This window comes from Mytilus edulis, chromosome 9 (genome assembly GCF_963676685.1).
Source record: "Mytilus edulis chromosome 9, xbMytEdul2.2, whole genome shotgun sequence".
NCBI classification, from domain to species: Eukaryota; Metazoa; Mollusca; class Bivalvia; order Mytilida; family Mytilidae; genus Mytilus; species Mytilus edulis.
The window spans coordinates 21333676-21351875 of NC_092352.1; the positions used below are offsets into that span (position 1 = coordinate 21333676).

General features: G+C 33.8%; 1 protein-coding gene across 5 annotated transcripts in view; it reads right to left on the reverse strand.

The window, feature by feature from the left end:
* The window catches only part of LOC139489653 (trinucleotide repeat-containing gene 6C protein-like), a 53696-nt gene extending 35898 nt beyond the window's left edge, over nt 1–17798 (reverse strand). For 2 of the 5 annotated variants that reach the window (XM_071276291.1, XM_071276289.1), the window contains exons 1-2: nt 17694–17795; nt 11653–11720 (exon numbers count right to left, since the gene is read on the reverse strand). The gene's annotated coding sequence lies outside the window, so the exon portion shown is untranslated. Of the gene's footprint in view, nt 1–11652; nt 11721–17693 lie in introns of all 5 variants that reach the window. The other 3 variants (XR_011656211.1, XM_071276293.1, XM_071276295.1) reach the window with 3 other exon arrangements.
* Between the last annotated feature and the right edge of the window lie 402 nt (nt 17799–18200).

The following is an 18200-nucleotide window of genomic DNA, read 5'->3' on the forward strand; positions in this document are numbered from 1 at the left end:
ATCATGAACTTTGCCCATTAGTAACAGAGAACTATATTTGGTAAAAATTTACATAAATTTACCAAATTAATGAAAATTGTTAAAAATTGACTATAAAGGGCAATAACTCCTTAAGGGGTCAATTGACCATTTAGGTCATGTTGACTTATTTGTAGATCTTACTTTGCTGAACATTAATGCTGTTTACAGTTTATCTCTAACTATAATAATATTCAAGATAATAACCAAAACAGCAAAATTTCTTCAAAATTACCAATTCAGGGGCAGCAACCCAATACCGATTGACCGATTCATCTGAAAATTTCAGGGCAGATAGTTCTTGACCTGATAAACATTTTATCCCCTGTCAGATTTCCTCAAAATGCTTTGGTTTTTGAGTTATAAGCCAAAAACTGCATTTTACCCCTATGTTCTATTTTTAGCGGTGGCGGCCATCTTGGTTGGTTGACCAGGTCACGCCACACATTTTTTAAACTAGATACCCCAAAGATGATTGTGGCCAAGTTTGGATTAATTTGGCCAAGTAGTTTCAGAGGAAAAGATTTTTGTAAAAGATTACTTTAATTTACGAAAAATGGTTAAAAATTGACTATAAAGGGCAATAACTCCTAAACGGGTCAACTGACCATTTTGGTCATGTTGACTTATTTGTAGATCTTACTTTGCTGAACATTATTGCTGTTTGCAGTTTATCTCTATCTATAATAATATTCAAGATAATAACCAAAAACAGCAAAATTTCCTCAAAATTACCAATTCAGGGGCAGCAACCCAACAACCGATTGACCGATTCATCTGAAAATTTTAGGGCAGATAGATCTTGACCTGATAAACATTTTTATCCCATGTCAGATTTCCTCAAAATGCTTTGGTTTTTGAGTTATAAGCCAAAAACTGCATTTTACCCCTTTGTTCTATTTTTAGCCGTGGCGGCCATCTTGGTTGGTTGACCAGGTCACGCCACACATTTTTTAAACTAGATACCCCAAAGATGATTGTGGCCAAGTTTGGATTAATTTGGCCAAGTAGTTTCAGAGGAGAAGATTTTTGTAAAAGATTACTTTAATTAACGAAAAATGGTTAAAAATTGACTATAAAGGGCAATAACTCCTAAACGGGTCAACTGACCATTTTGGTCATGTTGACTTATTTGTAGATCTTACTTTGCTGAACATTATTGCTGTTTACAGTTTATCTCTAACTATAATAATATTCAAGATAATAACCAAAAACAGCAAAATTTCTTCAAAATTACCAATTCAGGGGCAGCAACCCAACAACCGATTGACCGATTCATCTGAAAATTTCAGGGCAGATAGTTCTTGACCTGATAAACATTTTATCCCCTGTCAGATTTCCTCAAAATGCTTTGGTTTTTGAGTTATAAGCCAAAAACTGCATTTTACCCCTATGTTCTATTTTTAGCGGTGGCGGCCATCTTGGTTGGTTGACCAGGTCACGCCACACATTTTTTAAACTAGATACCCCAAAGATGATTGTGGCCAAGTTTGGATTAATTTGGCCAAGTAGTTTCAGAGGAAAAGATTTTTGTAAAAGATTACTTTAATTTACGAAAAATGGTTAAAAATTGACTATAAAGGGCAATAACTCCTAACTGGGTCAACTGACCATTTTGGTCATGTTGACTTATTTGTAGATCTTACTTTGCTGAACATTATTGCTGTTTACAGTTTATCTCTATCTATAATAATATTCAAGATAATAACCAAAAACAGCAAAATTTCCTCAAAATTACCAATTCAGGGGCAGCAACCCAACAACCGATTGACCGATTCATCTGAAAATTTTAGGGCAGATAGATCTTGACCTGATAAACATTTTTATCCCATGTCAGATTTCCTCAAAATGCTTTGGTTTTTGAGTTATAAGCCAAAAACTGCATTTTACCCCTTTGTTCTATTTTTAGCCGTGGCGGCCATCTTGGTTGGTTGACCAGGTCACGCCACACATTTTTTAAACTAGATACCCCAAAGATGATTGTGGCCAAGTTTGGATTAATTTGGCCAAGTAGTTTCAGAGGAGAAGATTTTTGTAAAAGATTACTTTAATTAACGAAAAATGGTTAAAAATTGACTATAAAGGGCAATAACTCCTAAACGGGTCAACTGACCATTTTGGTCATGTTGACTTATTTGTAGATCTTACTTTGCTGAACATTATTGCTGTTTACAGTTTATCTCTAACTATAATAATATTCAAGATAATAACCAAAAACAGCAAAATTTCTTCAAAATTACCAATTCAGGGGCAGCAACCCAACAACCGATTGACCGATTCATCTGAAAATTTCAGGGCAGATAGTTCTTGACCTGATAAACATTTTATCCCCTGTCAGATTTCCTCAAAATGCTTTGGTTTTTGAGTTATAAGCCAAAAACTGCATTTTACCCCTATGTTCTATTTTTAGCGGTGGCGGCCATCTTGGTTGGTTGACCAGGTCACGCCACACATTTTTTAAACTAGATACCCCAAAGATGATTGTGGCCAAGTTTGGATTAATTTGGCCAAGTAGTTTCAGAGGAAAAGATTTTTGTAAAAGATTACTTTAATTTACGAAAAATGGTTAAAAATTGACTATAAAGGGCAATAACTCCTAACTGGGTCAACTGACCATTTTGGTCATGTTGACTTATTTGTAGATCTTACTTTGCTGAACATTATTGCTGTTTACAGTTTATCTCTATCTATAATAATATTCAAGATAATAACCAAAAACAGCAAAATTTCCTCAAAATTACCAATTCAGGGGCAGCAACCCAACAACCGATTGACCGATTCATCTGAAAATTTTAGAGCAGATAGATCTTGACCTGATAAACATTTTTATCCCATGTCAGATTTCCTCAAAATGCTTTGGTTTTTGAGTTATAAGCCAAAAACTGCATTTTACCCCTTTGTTCTATTTTTAGCCGTGGCGGCCATCTTGGTTGGTTGACCAGGTCACGCCACACATTTTTTAAACTAGATACCCCAAAGATGATTGTGGCCAAGTTTGGATTAATTTGGCCAAGTAGTTTCAGAGGAGAAGATTTTTGTAAAAGATTACTTTAATTAACGAAAAATGGTTAAAAATTGACTATAAAGGGCAATAACTCCTAAACGGGTCAACTGACCATTTTGGTCATGTTGACTTATTTGTAGATCTTACTTTGCTGAACATTATTGCTGTTTACAGTTTATCTCTAACTATAATAATATTCAAGATAATAACCAAAAACAGCAAAATTTCTTCAAAATTACCAATTCAGGGGCAGCAACCCAACAACAGATTGACCGATTCATCTGAAAATTTCAGGGCAGATAGATCTTGACCTGATAAACATTTTTACCCCATGTCAGATTTGCTCTAAATGCTTTGGTTTTTGAGTTATAAGCCAAAAACTGCATTTTACCCCTATGTTCTATTTTTAGCCGTGGCGGCCATCTTGGTTGGTTGACCGGGTCACGCCACACATTTTTTAAACTAGATACCCCAATGATGATTGTGGCCAAGTTTGGTTTGATTTGGCCCAGTAGTTTCAGAGGAGAAGATTTTTGTAAAAGTTAACGACGACGGACGACGACGGACGACGACGGACGACGACGGACGACGGACGCCAAGTGATGAGAAAAGCTCACTTGGCCCTTCGGGCCAGGTGAGCTAAAAAAGAAGGCAGCTCCCGTATTTGCAATTGGATCCTATATGGCAACACTAGTTAGCCAACATGTTTGCCATCACAAAATATCTTTTTATAGTAGCCTCTAATCTTATGAAGTTGACTAAATATTTGTCACTGCAGCAAGCCAACTCTGAAGAAATTTTAAAAAGTTGTTTTTGCCTATCAAAGAAATATAAGCATTTTTTTTTTCATTTCTTAAGATCGAAGTTTTAGAACTGGGGTTTCAAATTAGATGGAATTTGAAACCAATCACAATTGAAAGCCCCATGCTGCCACTGTTTTTGTCTGTTAAAAAAAATGATATTTTTTATAAAAAACTCCAAACGCCTGACAATGTTAAAACTAGAGGCCCTAAAGAGCCTGTGTTTATATATGTGCATCTTCATCATTAGAAACTATACAACATTTTGAATAAATATTATCAATGACCAAAATCTCTTTTTTGTTGAACTTATATTGTTAATCATTTTATTCTGGTTACAGTTTCATAGTATTTGCCCAAAACATAAAAGGGTAAATATTGTCATTTTAGGGCAATAACTCATATAAGATGTGTACTGACAAATGTTCATTTGATAATTTTTGCTTCTATGAAGCTTTCGTCTTTTAAAGTTTTCAACATACTATGCCAAAACTAAAAATATTGGTAACAAGCATTCTGTGAGTATTACATGGCAATACTATAGTATTAATGAATGGGTGTTTTTATAATGGCCCTGTTATATGTCCAAGGTCTGTAATAATGGTCGAGGAAGTCTGTAATGGCACGAGGCAACACCGAGGCCCATTACAGACATCCAAGGTCATTATTACTGACCCAAAACCTTGTGGTACAAATTCATATAAATATCATTGAATCATACTCAAGTTATTGTCTGAAAACCATAAAATTCTAGTTGGTTCACTTAGTTGGCCCTTAGTTCCTAAATGGTTTGAGTCGTAACCACCAAATTCAGTCCCAACCTTCTTTTTGAGGTATAGACCCTCGTATAAAAATGCAAAAATAACAAAAATCAGGCCATTGGTATAAGGGCAACCATTCCAATAAGGAGCTGACGATTTCCACCATGCAAACATAGCTAGAGGCAAAATTGAAAAGTAAATGGTAAATTTTTTCTTTTAAGGACAATAACTCCTATAAGATTGATTAATTGTTGGTTGCTTAAGGGCATACAATACAGTTACAGAGGAGGTAATGAAGTTGCTAACGTAAAATGTTATTTTCGAGACGTCTAACTGTGACATATAAGAAAAGATGCATTTTTCGACTGATTTTTATCAGTCAAACTGATTTAATTTGTAACGAGTGCATGGACCCCTACTTTTGAAAACGACATTTTGTTTTATTTTGTAGGGAGATTATGTGAACCAAATTTTAAAAAACTGTAAATAGTGCAATTTTTTTAATGTTAATAAATATACAGCAAAAAATTAAGTTTTTTTCTCAATTCATGACCATTTGATAAATATGCGTTATTTCTGAATAAAAAATGCATAAGTTTTTAGAATACTTAAAAATACAGAAATTACAAATTATTTAACAAAAAACAATTTGTGTTTATCTTTTAAAACAAAAAAGTTGTGGCTTTCTTTCGAAAGATAAAATACGGCCACAAATTTGAATTTTGAGCAAATATACAAAATTTCGACCTTATTTAACTCAAAAAGTAGCACATGAAGGTATAATTTTTATTTCATATTTGATTTAATCAGGCAAAAAATAGCCTATATGGAAATTTTCATCAAACTGTAAATACAAGATCAAAACTGTATCGTATGCCCGTAACATACTCCTACAAGAGTTTGTCTGACAGTTTTGATGTTAGGAGACAGATGTACAGTTCATTATTTTCAACATTTCTGCACCAGCCATATGTTCCTTATTAGTTCTCAAGATATTAAACAAAACTTTTTTTACTCCTATATTCTTTTAGTAGTAGCCATATTGATTGGTAGGCAGCGTCTCAAGACACATATTTATAGGACTGCAAGAAAAATATGCGGTCATATATTGGTATCACGTCATTGTCATCTTCCGCGTCATCAGAAGACAGTTGATTTCGGGATATTAACTTTAGTTTTAGTTAGTAAAAATCCATGAAATTTAAACACAAGGTTTATAACCACAAAAGGAAGGTCAGGATTGATTTTGGGGGTAATGGACTCACATTTAGGAATTAGTGGCCAAAAAAGGGGCCCAAATAAGCATTTTTGTAGTTTCGAGACAATAACCTGTGTTAAAGTGTATGAATCTCTCTGAAATTATACCACAAGTTTCCATACCACAAAGGGATGGTCATATTGATTGGGGTTATGGCTCAAACTATTTAGGAATTAGGTGCAAAAAAGGGGGAAAACAAGGGTTTCCTGGTTTATGGACAATTAAGATAATTTTAAAGCAGTGGAAGGGAGGTAACCCAATCACAAGTACAATGTTGTGTTTTGATTTACACTTCCCTTACACTGCTTATAAATTATGTATAAAGAAATGTATTGTCTTGAGGTGATTAGCTGTAAAAAAAAAAAATTGTAGTTCCTTTTACATGTAATTAATATTGATTTTAGCCTTGTCTAAGTATGAAGAAATAGGGGGGAAAGAGAGCAGTAAATAAGAAATTGTGGGAAGTGACTTTTCTCATTTCAGATTTCAATCAAAGTGCTGGATAGCACCTCTGGAAAGTTTGCAACTGTAGCTTTGTATTATTCCAAAAAGGTTATTGACGTGTATTATTTCAAAAATGTATTTCATCACAGCTTGGATGTTTTAAACTAAACCATTGTCTTGTCAGTAATCATCAAAAATCACTTTTTTCATGTTTGTCATAAAAAGTATTGATATTTTCTATTGCAACCTAAAACTGTAGATCTAAAATATTGAAATATACAGAAAGCTCTGATAATTTCTTTTTAAGTACCCATGCCATGTCAACATCAAGGGCCTGTGAATTAGTATTTTTCTATTGGTTTAGATCCTTCATATTTGTTTTTAGTAAATTAACACGTAAGTGTTTTTGTTTGAATTGCTCCACATGTTTCCTATCGGGGCCTTTTATATAGCTTTCAGTGGCGGATTCAGAACTTTGCCTAAGGGGGGGCCGCTCCAGTCATGCTTCAGTGATTCCCTATATAATCAACCAAATTTTTCCAACGAAAGGGGGGGGCCCGGGCCCCCCAGGGCCCCCCTGGATCCGCCTTATGGCTTTCTGCATGTATATGGTACAGATATTTCTCATTATTGACGAGCATATGGTGGCCTATAGTTATTAATACATTTTCCTCCTTTGAACTCTTTTGGATAGCATTGATTCCTTGCAAAAAATACCACATCCTTTTTTATAAATAAGACAGTTACAGTAACTTAAATCAATACAAATGTAATGAAAGTGAATTTATATTAAAGGCTTTTATGTAAAATAGGGAACGTGTCCATGGGACACAAATGATGCCCCCGCTAGCATTAATGTTATAAAGGGTCACAACTCAAAAACTGTAAATGTGCATGACACTACCAAAATGTGTACTTGATCTGAGTTATGGGGTAATAAGCATTGTGTATACATTCTAATAACACAGTATTGCGCAATAGATTTGTTAGATCTTGACATTTGTTTTGTGTCAGAAACCTATATATTATGTCAAAAATTTGATCGCAATCCAAATTCAATGCTATATCAAGCTTGAATGTTGTGTCCATACTTGCCCCAACTGTTCAGGGTTTCGACCTCTGTGGTTGTATAAAGATGTGCTCAGCGGAGCATCTGGCTCCATTTGTAATGAGGCACAACCCTAGAGGAGTAAAAATTACTCCACCAAAATTCAAGATTGATCTTTGTTTTATTGTTAAAAGTATTAACACTGTATAAATTTCATAACATTTGGTTGAGCGAACTGAAGTTAGATAACTGAAACGAAAATAGTCAGCATTTTTTTACATATGTAAAGGGGCATAACTCTAAAATGGTATAACTATCGCCACCAAAATTCAAACTTGATCAGTGTTTGTGGTAATGAGCATTGTGTATAAGATTCATAGCATTTGGTTAAGACAAACTAAAGTTAGAGAACAGAAACTAAAATTTCAAGCAACTTTCCTTTTTGTAAAGTAGCATAAAATGCTAGAATGGTAAAAGTGACGTAACTAAAATTCAAACTTGACTTGTGAATTGTGGTTATAAGCATTGCGTATAAGTTTCATACAATTTGGTTCAGGCAAACTAAAGTAAGAGAACAGAAACGAATTTTGGGATGTACGGAGGTACATGTACGTACAAGTAAGGGAAGGACATACATACTTACAGCAGAACAAGGATAAAACTCAATGCGGTGGGAGCATAACAACAGCAGTATGACCACAGGAATAAAAAGTTTATATACACTAGATTCATAGAGGTGCTTATAACCTGTAACACATTTAGTTGCTGTTGTGAAATTAAGCATTGTCTTATGAGTTAAGAACATTTGAGAATTTTTGTTTTAAGCCATTCATTTGATATATTACGGTAATCATTGCCTCTGTGTTTGGGTGACAAAGCAATTGAAATCTATTAATATAGGGCATGGTATGCCTTTAAACTTTTCCAGATGCACAGGCCGCTTTTTGTCTGTAATCTATCTAAATTTTGAGGTGGAAATGCAGCCATTTTAGCCAAAGGGTACACATCATGAACCTTATAATCATTTCTATAGAACTTGTCTTGATACCCTGAGCTATAATATTCGAAGAAGTGGATGCTGACTCGGTTGCTTTTAATACGGATGCTATATGATACGAATTTACAATAACACACCAGAAGTGGTATGATGTAAATTATTGGAAGAAGACTGAAGAAGAACTGACGTTGGGTCGATGTTTTTCTGCTGTCAGTTTGATCCACTTGATCATGCTGAACGAGTAAAGTTCCTTATATCCACATTGGAATGTGAAACAATTAGTATTTAAATAACGGAATTAAGTTTTCAAATGATTTTTGGCATCAAAATCTTCCGATCGATGTTTAGACAAAAACAATGCATTTTTTTTTTTTATTAAAGCCTGTCATTTTTACCTTTACTCGTCCTTGGCGTGAGACGTTAGACATATAATATAATTATCGAGTATTTTATATTCTTTCACCTGTGTTTTGTTTAAACAAACCATTATCACTTTTCAATTATCCGACGGCTTGGTCAAAATGTCAACTTGTTCTCGCATTTTAATCAGTCATTCCCGATTCTTTCGATACACTCGGGATTTTCCCACGTTTACGTACGTACATATAGTAAACAGGTAAAAGTAGAGCGGGGAAATGTTCATTCATGAAATATTCATGAATGAATGAAAACGTAATCTCGCGTAGATTTCTTGTGATTTTCTCTACAGCGTTGAATGAAGTTAAATTCATCTGAATCGTCGGTGAATATTCATTTCTTTTTATTCAAGCTGTAATCTTTTCAGTCAAAACAGTAGTTACTCAAATTTTTAAAAGAATCTTCCAAGAATCAGAACTCAAACACTAGTACTACACTATCTCGGAGCAGAATATATTGCGATAATCTGTCAACCGGAAGTTTGAGGCCGACGCCTAAGGAAAGTAGCAATAGCAAGCTATAGCAAACTTTCCAAAAACTTAAAAGAAAATTTCTTCACAATTTTTTTTTTTGCTAAGAGAGGAGGTTGGGGTGGTGGTCATTCCCAATTGCATAGTGTATTGCACATAAGCAAAGCAAAATATAAATATAAATTCAAATCATATAACTAATTCTAAGTTCTTTGACTACAGTTATTCTGAGTCAGAAACCTATTATTATGTGTCAAATATTGAATTACAATCAAAATTCAGACCTGTATCAAGTGCGAATATTGTGTCCGTTAACTCCATTTTTGCCCCTACTGTTCAGGGTAAGACCTCTGCAGTTGTATCCAGCTGCGCTCAGCGAAGCAATTTATTAAAACTAGATATTCCAATAAAAATAATGCTTTAATTTTGCTAAATAGTTTAAGAGAAGATGATGAAGGATGCCAAGTGAGCTAATGAGGAGCTATTGTATGATTGCCAATAAAATAAAGTAAACAAGAGATCACAAAATGAGTATATAAACAACTTTAAAGCATTATGTATAAAAAAGAAGATGTGGTATGATTGCCAATGAGACAACTATCCACAAAAGACCAAAATTAAACAGACATTAACAACTATAGGTCACCATATGGCCTTCAACAATGAGCAAAACCCATACCGCATAGTCAGCTATAAATGGCCCTGATAAGACAATGTAAAACAATTCAAACGAGAAAACTAACAGCCTTATTTATGTAAAAAAATGAACGAAAAACAAATATGTAACACATAAACAAACGACAACCTCTGAATTACAGGCTCCTGACTTGGGACAGGTACATACATAAATAATGTGGCGGGGTTAAACATGTTAGCGGGATCCCAACCCTCCCCCTAACCTGGGACAGTGGTATAACAGTACAACATAAGAACGAACTATAAAATCAGTTGAAAAAGGCTTAACTCATCAGATGGACAAAAATACAAGTGGACATTGCCAGGTACTTATACATTCCGACACAAAAAGACACCTTTCAAAAATAAATGTGGAATGTGTCCAAAGGGACAGATGATGCCCCCTGCTAGCATTTTATAACATAATATAAAAGGGAAATAACTAAAGGACTGTAAAAGTGAAGCTTCCAAAATTTGAACTTAAACTGAGATCAGAGGTAATAAGCATTATATATTCATTTCATCAAATTTAGTTGAGACAAACTTAAGTAAGAGAAGGGAAACAAAATATCATATATGGTTATAAAGAGAAATTACTGAAGAACATGAATCAAAGTGCATGTAAGCACTGATCGGTAAAGATTGTTTTAATTTTCTCAGTGAGCATTGCATTGTATAAAGCATTGGTTCAAGTTGATGTAATTGAAAAAATGATTTTTTTATATTGGAGTTATCTTCCTTTGTCCATAATTGTAGTTGATTCAACCATTATGCCATTGATATTTTTAGATCAGATATTAGATTCCTTTTTTTTTACTTTGTAAAGGAGCATAACTTTTGAATGGTTGAAGTGACACCACCAAAATTCAAACTTGACCTGTATTTTGTGGTAACAAGCATTGTGTATAAGTTTACCTACAGTTGGTTGAAGCAAACTAGAGTTAAAGAACAGAAACAAATAATTCAGATTTTTTCATTTGTAAAGGGGCAAACTCAACAACGGTAAATGTAACACCACCAAACTTCAAACTTGATCTTAGTTTTATGGTAATAAGCATTATGTATAAGTTTCAAATAACATTTGGTTGAGCCAAACTTAAGTAAAAGAACGGAAATGAAAATTATTGTAATTTTTCCTTTTATAAAGGGGCATAACTCTAGAACGGTTCTAGTGATGCTACCAATATACACATATACACTAAGGAACAGACTGACAAACATAATGCCCCTAGGTAGGGCATAACTAGGTAGGGGATAAAAATAATGACAAATAAAAAGTAGGTTAGGTCAGTTGCTGAAATTTCATTGGCTATCAACATCTTTTTATGCACCCGCTGTAGTGGAGGGGCATTAAGTTTTACCATTGTCTGTCAGTTTGTACATCCTCAAAATTGGTTTCTGTTCTCTAACTTTATTTTACATAAATGATTACCGGTAATTATAAAAACAAGGAACATAACTTGTCATGTTAAAACCATATATCAATATCTTTAAGCATTACGAAAAAAAAGTGAAGAAAACAGATAATTTGAGTGAAATTTTCTAAATACAAGGACTATAACTCTGCACAACATTTGAATTTGATCTGTAACTTGTCATGATAAAATCAATACACCAATTATCAAATCAAGCATGAAGTAAAAAGTGGAATATTGATTTGACGGACTAACAAATGGACAGACAGAGGGATAGAGTGTTAACTTAAGGGGACTTAAAAAAACAGCAAAATATAATCATATTTGTTTTAATTTAGAACATACCTTTTAGTACAATTCTGGCACACTAACTTTCTTGTCTATAAAACTGGGTAAAACAATTTCTTTGCCAACTGAAAATAAGACAGAATCATGTAACACTTAACCATGTTAACAGATACAATTTTATCAAAATCTACTGTTATCTTCCTTTGTTTTTTAACCTAGACAGAATTCCCAAAACAACATCTGAGAACTATTTGTACTCAGCTTCAAAACACTTGAGGACTTATTTGTTAAATGGTATCCAAAAGTGAAGTTCATTTTTAAAGAAGGAAATAAATCCTTATTCTGGTGAAAAGGTTTTATTTCCTTTGCAATAAGTTTACAGAATTATGGCATCTTCAAAATTTGATGGATAAAATTCAGGGAATTACCTATAATCTAGTGTAAACATTATTTGAAAAAGTACTTTTCAAGAATACATAGGAGTAAAAGATGTTATGTATGGTAATATGTCAATGAGAAAGCAACTCAGTTGCAAACAAATCCAAATAATATCTAGGTCAAGATCTGAAACCTGTTCATGCCTGTTAAATGTCTATTATGCAATTATCGATTTTACCTGTAACATTATCACTACTAATAACATATAAAGTATCATGTGTGACCAACCATGCATGCCTGACTGATATTTTTGCACTTTTTATCAATTGATGATTTGATTGACAACAGGTAATCTAATCAACGAGTTTATGCTGCTGATGCTGGGCCTTTTCAAAACCAGCAACATTTTTCAGACCATGTGCCAGAATGTATTGTGAAGTGGATATTAGCGGGATATGCAATAAAAATTACCAAGAACCTACTCCATTTGGCAATTTCTGTGTATTATAAGTTTTCTCAATTCTTCTCATTGTTGTAGAGTCAGTGAGTTAATCCACCTCATTAACATGTTCTCAGACACATACAGAACTTATCTATATATTTTTGTTCTTTTTGGTAATTTACCTTTTTCTTTTTAATTGATCTAACTTGCAATGAAATTCAATTTTGAAATATTTGCCACTTGCTCAAAATTTGTATCAAAGGTACATGTTAAGAATACATGTAGGTACCAGTTCAGAACTTATTTTTTAACCATTTTTAACAATGTTGAGCAAACAGGTGAAAAAAAATGATTTTATGGGAGCATAGCTATAATCCGACACCCCGAAATTCGACAGTCCAGTAGTCCCACAATCCGATACGAAGCCGTGCTGCTGCAAAGGATGATTGTCTTCTTAAAATCGTATTAGCATACTGCTGAAACGCGAGCAGTTTTTAAAACTTAATCAAAGAGCAGAATGCTCTGAGGGATACGATTGCCATATAGTTTTCATTGACACATGTATAGCAGTTCTGCCAACTTTTCATTAAGCAAATTCGTGAGATTTGGCCAAAATAGAAAAGATCAAAGAGGAAAAAAATTGATCCAAGGATACTGCTGCAAAAAAAGCATGAACATGCGTGAGTCTCACGCATTTTTGGCAGCCCTGGCCTTGATAGTCCAAATAATAATGACGTCTTGAAAGGCTATTATATTTTTTTTCTTTGACGCCTTACTTCGACGTCGAAGTAAGGCTTCATTCAAAGAAAAAAAATATAAGGCATAAAACTTTGCTCAGTGCTTGGAGCACAAAAATCATGCTCGAAACAAGAAATCAAGCAATTTCATTGGTTGATTTTCGAGTATGAGTACAAAATAACTAACTCGAAAGTTTTATGACCGCAAGGTACAGCTGGATAGTATTATTTTCAAAACTAATTCAACTACACATGCAAAGGTAATATAAATCTGAATAGTCACTCAACTTTAAAAATAGCTAATCCCGGATACAAGTGTACGAGCAATGTACTTATTGTGTTTTATTTGTGTGCTATCAATTCCAAGTTTACTTTCCACAGCAGTCACTGAGAGAGAGAGAGAAGGTATTTCACTTCATAGTTCGAGATTACTCTGATGTCCGACGGCTGGGACCGTGGGGGACTTTTATGCTAGTATACTTAAATTTCAAACTTAAATAGTCCCAGTCCCATATATTATATCAAGTATTATTGGATGCCGAATTAAATTTTAAATAGGTGCCGATTTGACTAGATGCCGATTTAACCAGGTGCCGATTTGACTTTTTCTATGGGTGCCGATTTGACCAGGTGCCGATTTGACTTGTACCCAGTAATCTCGGGACTATTCACTTCGTATCTTATCACCGTTAATTCTAGGAGGAACCCCATTTCCCAGTTCCATATATTATATCAAATATTATTGGATGCCGAATTAACTTTTAAATAGGTGCCGATTTGACTAGATGCCGATTTAACCAAGTGCCGATTTTACTTTTTCTATGGGTGCCGATTTGACTTGTACCCAGTAATCTCAGACTATTCACTTTGTATCTTACAGTGTTCTAGGATTTTTTTGGCACCTTGACTTACCAAGGGTAAGATCAATAAAAAAAATACTTACCCGCCATAATAACTTTGAATATTGTAATTTACTGAACAAAGCTGGATTCGGATACGATTGAATTTTGTACAAAATTTAAAAAAAACGATTTCTTACTAAATTTGACAAATATGTTATAGTTATTACTATGTCATTTATTAAGAGCTATAATAAATGCAACTGTAAGTTTATTTTCCTCCGATGACAAGAAAAAAAATCGTTTATGTCCCGATTTAAGCACCAGTTATCAATCCGGATTTTCCGATTTTACCGACATCGTGACCGACTTTTAGAATGATAGGAGAAGAATGTGGTCTCTTTTGCGCTTGATTACACCTAGTAAACGAGTGCTTGAATAAAAGCGCCAATAGACATCGACAAAATCTTCGATCTTTTATCAAAGTTTTTTCTCATGATTTAATAAAAATAAAAAGCAGATATGGGAAAATTGAAGAGGACCGGGAAATTTCAAGAGTTTTTCGGCTTCCCCGAAATTGAAAATTGACTTACCACCGGGTGACAAAGGCTAAAAAATGACTTACCCGTTGTCCTAATCCACTAACCCCGGGTAACGGGTAATGGGAATCCTAGAACACTGTCTTATCACCGTTAATTCTAGGAGGAACCCCATTTCTAACTCTTTAATTATTAATTTCCTTTGGGTCAGTGGGCATGAATCCTTCCGTACACACTCCTCTGTTTAAATTGAGATCGTTCTTAATATAATACGACGTTTATCGACATCTTACGAGTTAATTTTTTCTTGACGATTTTGACGGGAAATACTTCTGAAAGGGAGACAACTCGAAACGATAATATGGAAGACTCCATTTCGGCTAAAGGGGTGTTATAGGTAAAACTTCATTGATTTTAATTTAAATGATGCATATGATAATAAATTATGCAACAATAATATTAAACCCTCAATAGCAGGCAGACATTGAAAGAATCCAATGAGTTTCAAATTAATTAATAAGCGGGGAATCCAGAACAACCACTCAATCTGATACCCCTTGAAATCAAGAACACTATTCGCATGCGCATTAATACATAAACAAACCCGCGCCTTGCGATTTGGAACAAGAACATTTATTTAATTTATTATATGATAAATGAGTCTCAATTTCTTTATGAGAGTACAGTATCAGTTTCATAACGGTAAAATATAGAAAACTCCACTTCAGTTCTTATATGACAGAAATAGAATTATCGGAATTCAAAGAACTCTCGCATTTATCAAAACTGGGGAATTCCCTCTGACGTGTTTCTAAATTTATAAAAACACTAAATATAAATACTGCTTAATTCTGATTTTCCGTGTTGTTAAAAACACGCATATAAGTCAAGGGGAAAATCAAACATGATTCATGAAGATTATGAGAAGAACATTACAGGAAAGTTGTTTATGTTCAATCCTTTTGCTTCTTTTTACCTTTTAAAGCAAGACAATCATAAGAATCTGAGATGTTGCTGAATGTTTAGAATAAAACGGTTGACGTGAGGGAATGAGCCCTGAGTCAACGGTAAAAGTCTACAGATTGCTTAAAAGCAATCGTATCCCAAAAAGTGGAATGCATCGAAATGAGATATAAATTAAATCCCTTCTTGAGGGAGGGCAATAGGGAGTCCTTTAACATGTTAACAACACCTCGATTTTGGCAAAAACAGTTAACAAAAAATGCAGAAATGCTGATAACAGTTAACAAAGTGGGTTGAAAACAGTTAACAGCTTAAATTGATCTCAGATAACAGTTAACAACACCTTGAAAATGGCCATAACAGGTTAATACAAAAAGGTATTTTGTACATACGCAAGCGCATGCATATATTCAGGAGCACATATATTGTTAAATATACTGTTCCAAGATGTAATGTATAATCTGGTTGAACGTGATATGTCACAAGTATTAGATGTATGCTTTTATATCTGAGGGGTTTCGCCCCGAAGATATGAAACGACTAATTCGGATAGAATAACATAGAAGTATCAATATTTTTTTTTTATCTTTCCTTTTGTTTTCTAAAACAAGCAATTGGTTTTGATAAAATAGGAATAGTGTCATTATCTCAAATTTCAGTCAAGATGCAAAACCACTTTCAGAACGGTTTCATAGTTAATGATTTGGAATGAAATCTTAACTTAAATTGCGTCTATTTATAATACCTTATCATTGCTCTAGCTTGTATGGCAATATAATAAACCGCTGTACTACATGTATCTTGTATTTTTTTGGTTTACAGATTGACAAAACCTGAACTCTTTGCTGATGAATAACATATTATGGATTTATATGTAAATTATTATAAGGACCTGAGCATCCCTAGTCATAGAATCATCACGACATGACACCAATTATGTGAAAAAGATTGGAATGAAGATGGGCAATGACATGAAGACAGTACACAGACAAAGCAGATAGCGGTTAAGACCTATGACTGCAGTGCTGAAGTTTTTAAAATGACAGCATGACATAAGAAAGGCACTTTAGAAACAATGAATTTTTTTTATAGCAATACAAACATGACAAATACACTAACCAAAACATGATTTAGATTTATTCAACACAAAACTGTTGCCAGAATGCCTCTTTATTTTGAAACAATGAAAAAAAATATATAGTCAATAAGTCATTGCAAGTCTCTAACCAAACCATCAACACACAAAAATGTTTTTAGAATGTCAATTTATTATGACATAATGAAAAAAAAAATCGAGTTTTGGTTAGTATTAATTGGGCAGTAATAGTATTGCTATAAATATGTTTATCATTGTTTTCATAGTAAACAAAAGCAAACGTATAGGGTGCAAACGGACTTTTGGTAAGAACATGTACAGTGTGAAAGTGAAAGGGGGGCGAATTAGAATGAGAGCGATCATGTTTTAAGGTGAACGGACCCGGATTCTGTTCATTTCCGATTCGTATGGGATTATTGTGGTCCTGTACAAGACGTCATACTGACTGATTTGTTAATTTTCTGTGTGAAAAAAATATACCAATTTACAAACGTTCCATGTCTATATAGGCATACTTTTCAGAGACAAGTGACCGTGCGTCGGACTATCAGGCTGTCAGATTATAGGACTGTCGGACTATCGGGCTGTCGGATTAAAGGACTGTCAGACTATCGGATTATAGGTCTGACCCCGATTTTATACTGTACTACACAAAATATTTGGGAAATTAAAATCTAATAAGATTGTCCACCTCCCTCAGTCATAAGCCTTTTACGAGAATCAAGTTTACATACTTGCACAACATAAATAGACAATCTTTTCCAGGAATGACATGATTCAAGAAATGAGGTATGAGCATGGAGCATGGCAGTTTACATTTTACATGCTCTTTTACCTTAAATGTCAATGTCACAATATTGAATAAATGTTGCAATGATTGGAAATGTTTGAAAATGTTTGATTTAAGGGCGAGTTAAACGTTGATAAAATTTGGAAACAGGTTTTTATTTGTGCGTTCAAAAAAATATTTACGGATCACACACTTCATTTTACCTTTAGAAGTTATGCATGAAAACGAAAGCTAAGCCAATTATATTGTACTATATTAATGCATTGAGATATATTATACTTTAAAAACTAAAAATGCAGAGTTATCTTATTTACATTGCCTTGAATGTTTGTAAACAAAACAGATGGTCGCTGAGCACTTTTCATGGTTTACAAACAATATGGCTTCCGTCTGATGTTTTCTTAGATTACCTGCCCCTGAGTTGCACTTTTATTTTCATCCGATCTCATTCGAGCACCCCCTTTTTTCTCTAAATGCTCGTTTTGTTTCCTCTCCTCAGTTTTCTTAGTCGGAGATGTTAAGGCTTCAATTACAAGTTTTAGAATAAAAACAACTTTTTTGCTACTTATTTCCGTACAGTTGTATGATATCAGAGACACATATATAGTTGTGATCTGTAATCTGTAATCTGTTATATAAATTCTGCCAATGTAGGCACACCTCTTCCGAGTATTGGATTTCACAATATGAATAAAAATATCTTCCACCAATATCACTATACACTATTTACATTGTACAACATATTCTTGACGATAAAATTGGGCTTAATGTCAATATCATCAACTCATTAAATATTTTAAAATCTAAAATATTTATCAAAA